The sequence below is a fragment of the Coturnix japonica genome, chromosome 1 (genome assembly GCF_054131305.1).
Source record: "Coturnix japonica strain WE chromosome 1, WE-NBRP24, whole genome shotgun sequence".
In the NCBI taxonomy this organism is placed as follows: domain Eukaryota; kingdom Metazoa; phylum Chordata; class Aves; order Galliformes; family Phasianidae; genus Coturnix; species Coturnix japonica.
Window position 1 is genome coordinate 176,756,076 of NC_140663.1, and position 12,176 is coordinate 176,768,251.

Below are 12,176 nucleotides of genomic sequence, written 5' to 3' on the forward strand. Positions count from 1 at the left end.
GTGCAATTTGAGGCCATGACTTCTCACCCTCTCAAGTCAGAGATAGATGACTTCTGATTCTGGCAAGATATGATGAGAATTCTTATTACTTTTATTACTATTATTATTTTATACGACAGAGTTTTTGCATAGTTTACTGTAGCACAGCATGTTGGTTAAACTGAAATGCCACTTCTCAGTACAGCACTGGGAAACCAGAGAAGACCTGGTAGAGATTCACCTATGGAAAACACAAAGCAGTAGAGATTCACCTATGGAAAACACAAAGCAGTAGAGATTCACCTATGGATAACACAAAGTAACTTGGTAGGAATAGCAGTAAAGCAGAAGGAAGCACGTTCACACTTCCAGATTGCCATTGAAATTGGGGGAATAGATTACATAGAGTTAATTTATACATATATACATATGCATATACATATATATGCACGCATATATAGATTTCTGATTCAGAACTGCTCCTTTTAAGCATCTGGGAGTGAGCATTTTTCAGCTGGTACAAACTACTCGTGCTGTAGTCCTTAGGGCTAGATTGAGTTTCACCAGTTGAGAACCTGACCAAGAGCTTTGGGGGTTTTGTGGCTGAAAAACCCCAAACCACCAGAAGAATATTACATCTCAGGGCAATTAGCACTCATTGAGCTGTCCTCAAAAATCAGCTCTTTCTACCAGCTCTCAATGTCTGCTTTATGAAGAGCTGAGCTGAAACGAAGATGTTTCTCATGGAGGGAAGCACAAGCCAGGAGAAGAACAGATCAGTTGAACATTTCTCCCCCTTCTGTTTCAGCCATACAAGAAGGCCACTTGGTTTTCTTTTGTGGGTTTTATGTATATATTTTTTTTTCTTTCATTTGAAAGGAAAAGCAAAAAAAAAAATCACCCTCTCATGGAGTACAGCTCAATTTAACAGATGTTTGCTCGTTTACGACAAGGTCCTGGTTGCAAGATGGGGCAACCCGTCTGGTTCTTGAATGAAAACAACTATATTACCTCTCTGCAAAGGCTGGAGAAGAGGAAACATAAGAAATAACAACAGGTGAGACCTGACAGAAGAGACGTAATGGCTCGTTTTGCAGAAAGTGTCAGAAACCATTTGCTGCCTGTGTCTCTGAGCAGAAAGGAAACCTCTCTGAAGCAGGAATGATTTCTCTCTTGTTTCTTATTTTTATGGGAGGTGTTTGTATTCCCACCCTTGGATGTCTGCCCCATTTATGGCAGTGATGTGCAGAAGCTTTTCTTTCATGGGGTCTGCTTCATCTGATGTTAATGTAGATTCCTGTTCCTGGGTGCAAACGAAGGGATAGCAGGGTGCCTGGCATGGGTAGACCTTGAAGGACGGTGTCTTTAAGCACTGATAGAGGAGGTGATGGTGAAAATGGGTTGAAAGTTGGACTTGATGATGTCAGTGGTCTTTTTCAACTGTAATGATTCTATGAATCTATGAAGTGGTGTTTTGAAGTCATAAAATAGAATCATGGACCCATTTGAGTTAGAAGACTCCTTAGATGGTCATCTAGTCCAACTCCACTGCAGTGAACAGGGACATTTACAGCTCGATCATCCCATGGCTGAGCACCTAAGCTATCCATAGAATCATAGAATCAACATCCATCTTTATGTGGAAGAGGGAAACAGCTCTTCCATTCACAACATGAAGTACCTGCCTCTAAATCTCAGATTCTCTTTTGTCCAAATCATCTGCTCTGGATTCTAATCTTAATTAGCCAGAGCAACATGAGCTGCTTTCCACCAGGCTGTGTACATAGAGCTGCACTGATGAGGGAATTTTGGTCATTGGATTAGATGCTCTTAGAGGTCTTTTTCAACTCTATTGATTCTATGATAACAAAAGGTTGCATGGCAGAGATGAATGCACCTGGCTGCATACTAAGGTGAGATGTTAGGAAAGCAGCAATCCATTTGGTATCAAGATTGCTGTTTTTGCTTGTGTTGTCCACCCAAAGCCACAGCAAGTAGAAAGTGCCTGCACACAATGGGATCCTTGGGGGCAGGTTTAGGTTTCAGGGAAGAGCCAAGAACCCGGATCCCCAGCCCTAAGAGAGAAGAAGTAGAAGCCAAGAGTAAACCTGCACCTCAAGAAGAACAGGACAATCCCATAATCACTACAGCTGGAAAAGACATCTCACACCCCCACGTCCAGCCCAACCTGTGCCTGCCATGCCCACAGCCCTCAGTGCACACATAGTGTACTGTGCATACAGTTGCTGCCTATGGCTCGTTGGTCTAGGGGTATGATTCTCGCTTAGGGTGCGAGAGGTCCTGGGTTCAAATCCCGGACGAGCCCTTCTTTTACCAGCCAGGTGCCTCTGCAAAATAGGTTTGGGTGCCTCAGGGGGAAGTGGTCACACCCGCGCCTCAAAACTTCTTCCACACGGTAATGTCTGGAAGAGGTAATGGGATGAACGTACAGCATAGGAAGTTCCGCATGAATGTGCAGAAGAACTTCTTTACGGTGAGGGTGACGGAGCACTGGAACAGGCTGCCCAGGGAGGTGGCGGAGTCTCCTTCTCTGGAGATATTCAAGACCTGCCTGGATGCCTACCTGTGTGACATGGTGTAGGGAGCCTGCTTTGGCAGGGGGGTTGGACTCGATGATCTCTAGAGGTCCCTTCCAACCCCTACAATTCTGTGATTCTGTGAAGCCGAAAGGGATAAGAGAGGGGAACCTTTCTCTGCTCTTTTTCTCTGCTAATTTTGAGGACTCTCCGGTTAAACTGTTAACATCTTTTACAGCAGCAAACCCACCACAGATGGATTAACACACTGCCAATGTCCTTTTGCTGTTGTTTACTCTTCCTCACCACCCGCACTTGGAGATACAAGTGCACATTTGCCCATCTTCTCGTACCCAACCCCATTAAACTCAGCACACAGAATTCTTCCCATTTCTCTGGTAGATTCAGGGCTCTTGCTGGATACAGGGATTTAAATTTGGCAGGATGTTCTCTCAGCTCAGCTCTCCCTGCTAATTTCATTGCAATATTTGACGTTTAAGTGATGGTGTTTATTTTTTCTTTCTACTAATTAGAGTGTTTTTAAAAGGTTGCATGTGTCCCGAGTGCTTATCAGCAAGACCTGACCACATGGATGTCATTCATGAGGACAAATTGAGATTTAGGTCAGGGTGTTGCAAGCTCTAAGAGCATCACCTCCAAAGGCATCTACATGAAGGATGATGACACAACTCCTAGCAGGAAACCATAGAACTGCAGAATATCCCTAGTTGGAAGGGACCCATCAGGATCATTCAGTCCAACACGTTCCCACCACTTGCCCAACCTCATGGGGATGGAAGGGTAGGAATAGCCCTTTCTGTGCCCAACAGCCGTGCATGGGGGCTTGCATGGTGGCAATAAAACAAGAGCACTGTGAGGCTTGTGTTTATTTAAAATTAAAAGATTGGTGCTTTGGCATTCCCCACGGCAGGTTTGCATCCTGCTCTGGACTCTCATCCTCCAGAGGATAAACTGTTTCTAAAAGTGCCCTTGCTCAGTCTGCCCATCTATATATGCCATGCTACATCTATAGATGTAATGAGTCCTTCATCACATCAAGTCCCTAAATCAAGATCAAATGCCATTTTAAAAATAAGATCTTAGCTAGAGACCTAGTTGTAGGGTCAGTGCAGGAACTGATGCTTTAAGTACCTCTGTCTGCACTAACAATACAGTGAATTAGATGATGGCTGCAATCTCTTGTAAATATCTGATTTTTAAATATGCAGACATAGGTAGGGGGAAAGATCAATGCAATATGTCAATGTGATTTACAAAGTGACAGAATGCATTTCTCATAATCACGACCCATAGAATCATAGTGGTTGGAAAGCACCACTAATATCATCCAATCCAACCCATCACCATCATGCCCACTAAACTATGATCTTAACCATGCTTAAAGGTGATCTTTTGGTAGAAATCCCAAAGAAATTGTGGATGCCTCATCCTTGGACTTACCCAAGGCCATGGGTGGGACCCTGGGCTGCCTGATCTGGTGGGTGGCATACCAGTGTCTGGTGTGACAAGAAGTCTAAATGATATTTAAGATCCCCTCCAACCTGAGCCATTCTGTGACTCAAACAGAATGCTAAAGGAGCTCTGGGTGCCTTTTCAGACTCTGATCTGAATAACTTCACTGTGCTTCATGTGAAGCTGGTGGAAGATAAGCATCTGTCCCTGCACGCCCTGCTATGTTTATGCCATTTGTAGTTTGGAAAGGTTTTAATGCTGAAGTACCTGTAGAATTGCACCACAAGGGATGAAAAGCAGGGTATACTCTGGATACAGCACAGAAACCACTTTCTAAATAAAATCAGTAAATGCACCAACCTTCTCCACCTCCACTGAAATCTTGGCATGACTTTCCAGGCACGTCTGGTCCTGGAGGCAGAGCAGATCCTTCAGATGGTTTTTATCTGGGCAGCACCGAGCCGCAGTACCAGTCAGATACAATGCAGGTTTGTGTGATGCTGCCAGCAGCAGGGCCAGGTGCCCGAGCCCTCTTCATGAGGACAGAGACATGTTTGTATAGTCACCAACCTCGGGTAGCAGCAAACAGAGGAGAATGGTTCAATTCTTGGCTCATCGCTCGGGGAGATGAAAGGGAAATATTGTTTGCTTGCTTCAGCATTGCTCTTGAATATTGCTTAAGAGAGAAAGGAGGGAGAAATGAGCAAGCCTTAGATTTTCAGCTCTGAGATATTTATATCTGAGATATTTATACCTTCTCCCTGGTGGCTTTTATGTATTGGATGATTGGTGGATTCCTCTGGAAGAAACCCATGGGCAAAGAGGAGGAACTGTAGATTGACCACCTTGGATGTCTCTATTTGTGAGAGAGAGAGGCTCTATGAACCTTGATGACAGAACACCACTTCCATGAGCAGGACTCATATGGACAGATGCCTGCACCCAGAAATCTCCAAAACCACTATAAAATAGGAGGCAGATCCAGAGTCCTATTGAGCTGCAAAGGATATCTTGGAAACAGGCACTTGGAAATAGGCTACACATGGAGTTCTGTGTCCGGATCTGGTCCCCACTTCCAATAAGATGTGGACAAAAACAGAGACTCCAAAGGAGGGCCATAAAGATGTTCAAGCAGCCAGATGGAGAGAACAAAGAGCAATGGGTACAAGCTGCACCTGAAAAGGTTTCATCTTTCCTTTTGCGTCATGGAGTGACAGGGGGAAATGGTCAGTGGGCATGGAGGAGATGGGTTGGGGTTGGACTTATGGATCATAATAGTATTTTCCGACATCAGTGACTGATTCCTGCAAGGCAATTAGAAGTGGGTTCACAAAGAGAATTGTCCTTAGCAGTGACTTGGATCAGAGAAATAAGTTCCTCATTAGGGAAACTTAGCTGAGGTCCCTCTGTTTCTGCCTTGTTGGTGACTTACTCTAAATGCTACCCCAGAAATAGACAGATTTCCTCTTTCCAGCTCTCCAGAACCTACTGGACCTGTGTTGTGAGTGAAGTGAATGAATCCAGCCCTCAGGCCACACCACCAGCACTCAAACCTTTAATGTATTGCTTCAGAAGTGACAGTAAATACAATTATTTCTTATGCCATTGGAGAAGCTACCATACGCAGTGGAAACCTGATTTCTTTTCAGGTTTACAGCCCTATGATGTACATCACACCGATAGAGAAACCTCTCAGAAGGAAGGACTACCCCATGTGGGTAATTAACATGCTACAGCCCTGACCCCATGAGTGCCTTCAAACCTTATTGACCTCAGCTAATTCTTTTCCAGGTCCCATCATTATGCTTTTATTTGTCTTTCCCAGAATGTGCAAACTGAACTGTTTGACCTTGCATGGGGCACGTGTATTTTAGTAGGAGAATCTGCTTAGTATTAGCACTTTTTCCAAGTCTTCTGCACACCTAGGAAAGAGTTTTTCTAACAGATGACACATGGCTATTTGCAATGAAGATGGATATCTCTTAGGCAGGATGAACTGGAGCAGAAATATCTCATTTGAGTTGATGGAGTGAAGAAAAGAAAAGCAAAGACTACTTGGAAAAGGCAAAGTCATAAGTTGACAAGCATACAGTCATTGAAACCCTCCTGTTATCCATGTGCAAGCCCATGGGGAGACGTATGCAAGGTAAAGTCTGGATTTGGCTGATGTTAAGGACCTTGGTAGAGTTCCCTGTAGTGTCTGAGAATCCACACAACCTGGGCTGAGAATCCAGCTCTTGGTAAAGGTGTTACACCTCAATTTATGGGAGAAAAAGGTGAAATTTATGACTAAAGCACAAAAAAATGAAGTCATTCAAATGAGACACCCCATCAGCTCTGAGAGCTGGAGCATCGTGCAGAAACATGAAAGTGTCAGCACTATCTTGGCACTATTAGTGCCACACCTGGGTCAGGCTCTGCCACACGATGATGCCCAGATCTCAGGTTTTACATCACACAGTATGAACCTGAGGTCTTTGCAAGGACCCAGGCAAGCCCTGACTCATGAAAGAAAGAAAAAGATCCATGCCTAAATGAGAATTAACAATACCACAAAAGCATAATGCTTTCTGCAGAGTTTGCAACTTGCGTACATAGCAGCAGCAGCTAGGTAGGCACATAGTGGTTGTGAACTGTGGATGCCAGCTGAGAATCTGGCCCTGAGAAGTGAAAAAAAGTTTAAAAAAAGAAAAAAGGATGAAAAGAGATGCTGGCAAAGCCACTTAATGTTCACAGGCTGTAAGGATGGGTTTTGTGAAAGCTTCACCCCCAGAAATCAACCCTAGGCATAGAAAATGGTAAGCTGAATTGCTGAAGTGTGACAAAGTCACATGCAACTCAAAGGAGGATTGTAATGGAAAGGCAGAACTAACTGCATGCTGTGTGTTCTGCTCCACTGCCAAGGAACAGTCCCAGAGACCTCTAAATTCAAGTGCCCCAGGGCTGCAGGGAGCTGTAACATGAAGAAGGGCAATGGTCTGGCTCCTCATCTTGTAGCATTGTGTGTGTGATGGACAGGGCAATGCTAAAAGGGAAAGGACTGTGGATTTTCCCAGTCTACCCAGTAAAGCCACTCTTGCACTTACCAGCATCTTTTCAGAAATGTGTAGAGGCCTCAAAGCTGTGCTAGAACTCCAATGGAAGGCTTTCTGATTTCCTTGCATTATCTCAATTACAAGTATCATGGCCCACCTTCCTTTCAGCTTACATTTAAAACCAGAAACATAGAACTCTGTGAAGCTACCAAGTTGGTCAAAGACCTGGAGTGGGAGAGCTACAAGGACAGTTTAAGAGAGATTGGCCAGTTCAGAAGGAATCTAAGAGCAGCCACCAACTACTTAAGAAGCCATATAGATGGGCAAAGCCAAATCATTTTCTATAGGGGGAAACAATAGAGCAGGCAACAGATTATACTGTTTCTGATGGATGAGAAATGAGAAGTCGGATGCTGCTTGTAGCCTTGAGAATCAAGGGCAAGGAGGTCATGGGCTGGAAGGGTGTTTTGAGGTAGAGAAGATCTGGAAACCAAATGGCTTGACATTTTTGTGGGTTTTTTGTTTATTTTTCTTTTGTGTTTTTTTTTTTTGTTGTTTGTTTTTGGTGAGGATTCAGATTCCAGAAGGCCCTAAGTGACGAAAAAACCCAATGAAACACACTGTAAGAGAGGAGGTGAGGTGTTCTGATATGGCCACTCTCCCAGTTGCAGTATGTCAGGACAGTGCTTTGGTTGGGTGACTTTCACCCAACGTGGCCACCCCAGGGCAACAAGCAGCCAAAAATGCTTCCAATTAAAACATTCTCAATCTAGACTTAGCACGGAATGATTTACAAGACTTGACCAGTAGGACATGATGAGAGAATGGGCTGAAGCCTTAGACATCACATCATGGAGTCATAGAGTTACCACATATCATTTCTCCTCCTAGATTCCAGGTGAAGCTCTCACCACAGCCTGAAAATGGAGTTTTGGGTATATTTGGCATGAGACCTTATACTGCAACACCAGATAAAAGAACTGAACTTCTTTTTGTCATTATCTCCCCAAGCCAGCCACAATAAATTACTCCAATGGGCTGGTTCAGTTTTCTTTTAGTTTCCACGCAGTTGTTCAGCTTGGCTGATGGAACCGACCCCTCCTGTGATGTTTTGTCAGATTTCCACCCAGATGGCAACCTCCTTCTTTTTAGAAACCTGTACAAACAAAAATGAGGTTGCCTTTTATCTTCCACTTCTTTTGTGCTTCTTAATGACGGGGCCAAGGAGCTGTTGCAAAACTGCTGAAGGGTGCATGAAAAAGAGATGGGAATCACAGAGTAAATATTAAAGTGGAATAATATCTTGATTCCAAATTTTCCAGAAAATGTCTTCAAATTACTTTAATTCATCATGGCCTTCATACCTTGGACAGGCAAGAGGGAAAGGCAAGGCAATTTTGAACTCAGGTGCAGAAGACTTACTGTAAGTAATTGCCCATCTCATCCCAACATGGAGATCCAGGGCATCTATATAACATCTATAGCCTTTCCCCTTTCTTCCTCTCAGCTGCTTCTTATATTCCACCTGATCCCTGCCAATCATGCAGAAATGATGGATCATGAAGCAGTAGGCTCATAAATCCTGAGGCTGGATTAGAAATCATGAGAACTAATGTATTCTGGGTTCTTTTCTTTCAGCTACCTGATTTTGGCACAATTAGGTGTACATAAGCCATGTATCCTAGCATTTTCAACACATATAAGGTCTAAAATAGACTTCAGCTTCTGCAAGTAGGGCTTAAAGAAAAGGAATAAACATGATGGACCAGGCTCTGAGCAACCAGCTCAAGCTATAGGTGTTCACTGTAGGGAAGCTGGACTCAGTTCCAACTCAAACTGTGTGCACAGTGAAGTGATGAGAGTTGGCAGTGGTCTGGACTTCACATTTCAGAAGTCTTTGTTCAGCTCCCATTAACTTACACTGTCTAATATGACACGTGGCTCTGTTGGAAGGCAAAGGAAAGTGAAATATGCAGGTTCTTTCCTTCACCATAAGATTCCTTTTGCTGAGTTATTGGGCAGACTGGTTTTCTAGTGGCTTCTTCTTTGCTTTGGTTTGGGATATTAGAGGGCTCTGGATCAGAACCATTTGGAGAACAGTAGATGAGCCATCATAGCTCACATCCCTACTCAAGTGTGGTACACCCAAGTTGCCCATACTGCTCCAGGTCTCATAATAATTTGCACCTTTTTGAGGTAGGATTTTGTCATTATTTTGGAAGAAGAACGGATACTGCTGGGCCCTGGGCTGAGCTGGGTTAATTGAAACAATACTCCACAAATGAACAAGTCATGATCTCATGATAGAGCACAAGATTTCCACCAGATGACGAGATGGCTCTTCAACACCAAAGGCCCGGAGCCACTCAATATTATCTTGCCTTCACTGCCATGAGTGCATTTGACTTCAGTGGAAATCAAGAGCTGAAATACCTTCCTGGAGATGGGCCAGAATGGCTATTTTATCACTATCCGCTCTGCCTCTCCCTGCAGAACTATAGAATTTCTGGGGGTCGAAGGGGGAAACAACACATTTTTTTTTGTCACTGATGAAAAAGGAAATTATTTTAACTGGACATGGAGAAGAAGAAAACTCTTTTCTCCCCATGATAACAATAAAAAGTTCTCGGCCACTTTCTCACTGATACTGAAGCATCAACCAAGCAATGTTCAGGCTCCGTGGGTTCATAAACAGGCAACATTTGGCATCATGCAAGTTCCATGAATCTCTTCCAGGTTTTTGCTACCACAAAGAGACAGATCCCAGGCCCAGCTGCAAGGATGGAGATTAAGGAAACTATTTCCTAAAAGAGAATATATATTTTACACCTTCCTTGCTGTAGCTTAACAGTTCAACTACTTCCCCCACCCAGTTCTTCTGCATTGCTGATCATTCATGCCTCTTACCAGCTGGTACATGAGTAGCTGATCAATGTATGTTCTTGTTACTTGAACTAATGTTTCTTTATGCAGTGAGGGTCCCTAATATGTTGCATGTGGTTTCCATTTGGGGCTTTTTGGGATCTTTTCCAGGAAGTTTCAGGTCATTACCTCAAACCTTCCTCAGCTGAAAAAGGATTGAGGTAATAACCCACAATATCCTGGAGGAGAGAACGGGGGGGGAAATAAATAAATAAATAAATAAGAAAGAAAGGAAAAGAGAGAGAGGAAGAAAAAAAAAATTCTATAAAGCGTTGAAGACAAGAGAATGAAAATTGCATGCAGGATGTGTAGAAGGAATGTAGCCTTTGGCCCTCCAGCAAAGGTGCCATAAAATGTGCTGTATTGAAGCAATATGTCAAAATGCAAAATCTTGGGCAGGGAAAGCAAGCCGTGCAAAATTGAAACCGTCGAGGCTGCTGCGAAGTGGTGGGCCTGATCCCCACCCTCTGATCAACCTTCACCTCACAGCGCTGAGCGCTAATTAGTTAAGAGGCTCCACTGAAATAGTGGCTGACTTCTTAGGATGAAAGAGAAGCAGAAAGTGCTGCATGCTAAGAAATGCCTGAGGTGGCTCAAAGAGGTGGTAAGGAATCACTACCAAGGGAAGGTCAATTTTAACTTTTAGTGCAACTTGTCCAGCTCTATTCTCTGCCTCATCTGACTCTATACCTCATTCTGTTATTCACCCATTTTTCCTCTCCCCACCTGAAAATTGCCATTTACATCCACTCTGTGTTTTCAGGTTGGGAGCCAGATATCCACCAACCAGATATCCGCCAACCAAGCTAACTGACCCCAGGCATCTGCCAAGGCTTTTCAGTGCCTGGAGCCCTTTTCAAGGAGAAGGAAGCAGAGATGGGCTGTATTTATAGCCCCAGCATGGGCAAATTACTGTAAAAGATGGCTTTTGCAAAGTATTGAGCATTCCCTGCTTCTTCTGTCTTGAGACTAGAGGTGCTCAGCAGTTTTAATTATCATTTCTGGGTGCCTCCGATGCCCTGGGTATTTAGTGAGGCTGTAACTCAAAAACAGCTGCACTTTTAAGGGAGTTCTGAAATGATCTACCCAAGATAATAAAGACTGGAGCATCCCCAAATGGAAAATGTTTGGTGGTGCTCTGGGTGAAAAATGAAATTTCAAAGCAGATTTAGAAGCAGCTGGAACTACTGACTGCCAAATGATGGATGAAGCTATTCTCTTCTGTTTCTTTGTTTTCTAGTTGCTAGCCTGCTGCAGTGAAAGTGGTTTCCATTACTTTAAAGGACGGGGTCAGCTGTCTGGGTTCTGAGGGACATGACAGGAGATGTAATTATTCCTCAGGTCATCTACAGGTTGGTGTGCTGCAAATATTCATTACAGCATTAAAACAACCTTGTGCCAACAGGCAGAGATGGAAAGCAGTCTATGGTTTCCAGAACTTCAGGACGGCTCTGGGTAGCTACATCAGAAGAGCCTTCAAGGACTTTAAATTCAAGTGTTCAATAACCTCTCATTGCCTGCCCCCACTCTACTCTTCCCCTTCAATTTTACCAATGAATTCAGCCAAAATGAAGTTGGAAACCCATTGCCTCTGCTCTTGTAAAGCAATATTTCCCATACAATCGAGCATTGTTTTCAGTGGAATAGTTCAGTTAGAAGAGACCTACAAAGAACTTCAAGTCCAACTGCCTGATCACTTCAGGGCTAACCAAAAGGTAAAGCATGATACTGACAGCATTATCCGAATGCTCCTTGAACACTGACAGACGTGGGGCATTGGCCACCTCTCTAGAAGCCTTTTGCAGTGTTTGACCAAACTCATGGTAAAGAAATGTTTCCCAAAGTCCACTCTGATCCTTCCCTGGCACATCTTGATGCCATTCCTGCATGGTCTGTTATTGGTTCCCAGGGAGAAGAGCCCCACACCTCCCTCTGTACTTCTTCTCCTTAAGAAGTTGTAGAAGCGAAGCACCGAGGTTGCCTCTGAGCCTCATATTCTCCAGGCTAAACAACCCAAGTATCTTCTGTGCTCCAAAACATAGAATCACAGAATCACCAAGGCTGGAAAAGACCAGCAAGATCATCCACTCCAACCATCAATTTTCACAATATTGAGATTTTGCAAAGATGACTCTTCTCTACTCCTAGACCAGGCTCAATCCTTACAGCTAACACATTTTCTTAAGATCCACAAATAACTGACGTAGTTTTTGCATAAATCAAGGAAAAC

General features: G+C 43.7%; 1 non-coding gene across 1 annotated transcript; it reads left to right on the forward strand.

The window, feature by feature from the left end:
* Positions 1–2,233: 2,233 nt before the first annotated feature.
* On the forward strand, positions 2,234–2,305 carry TRNAP-AGG (transfer RNA proline (anticodon AGG)). Its single transcript has one exon. It is a non-coding gene; the product is annotated as a tRNA-Pro (tRNA).
* Positions 2,306–12,176: the final 9,871 nt, after the last annotated feature.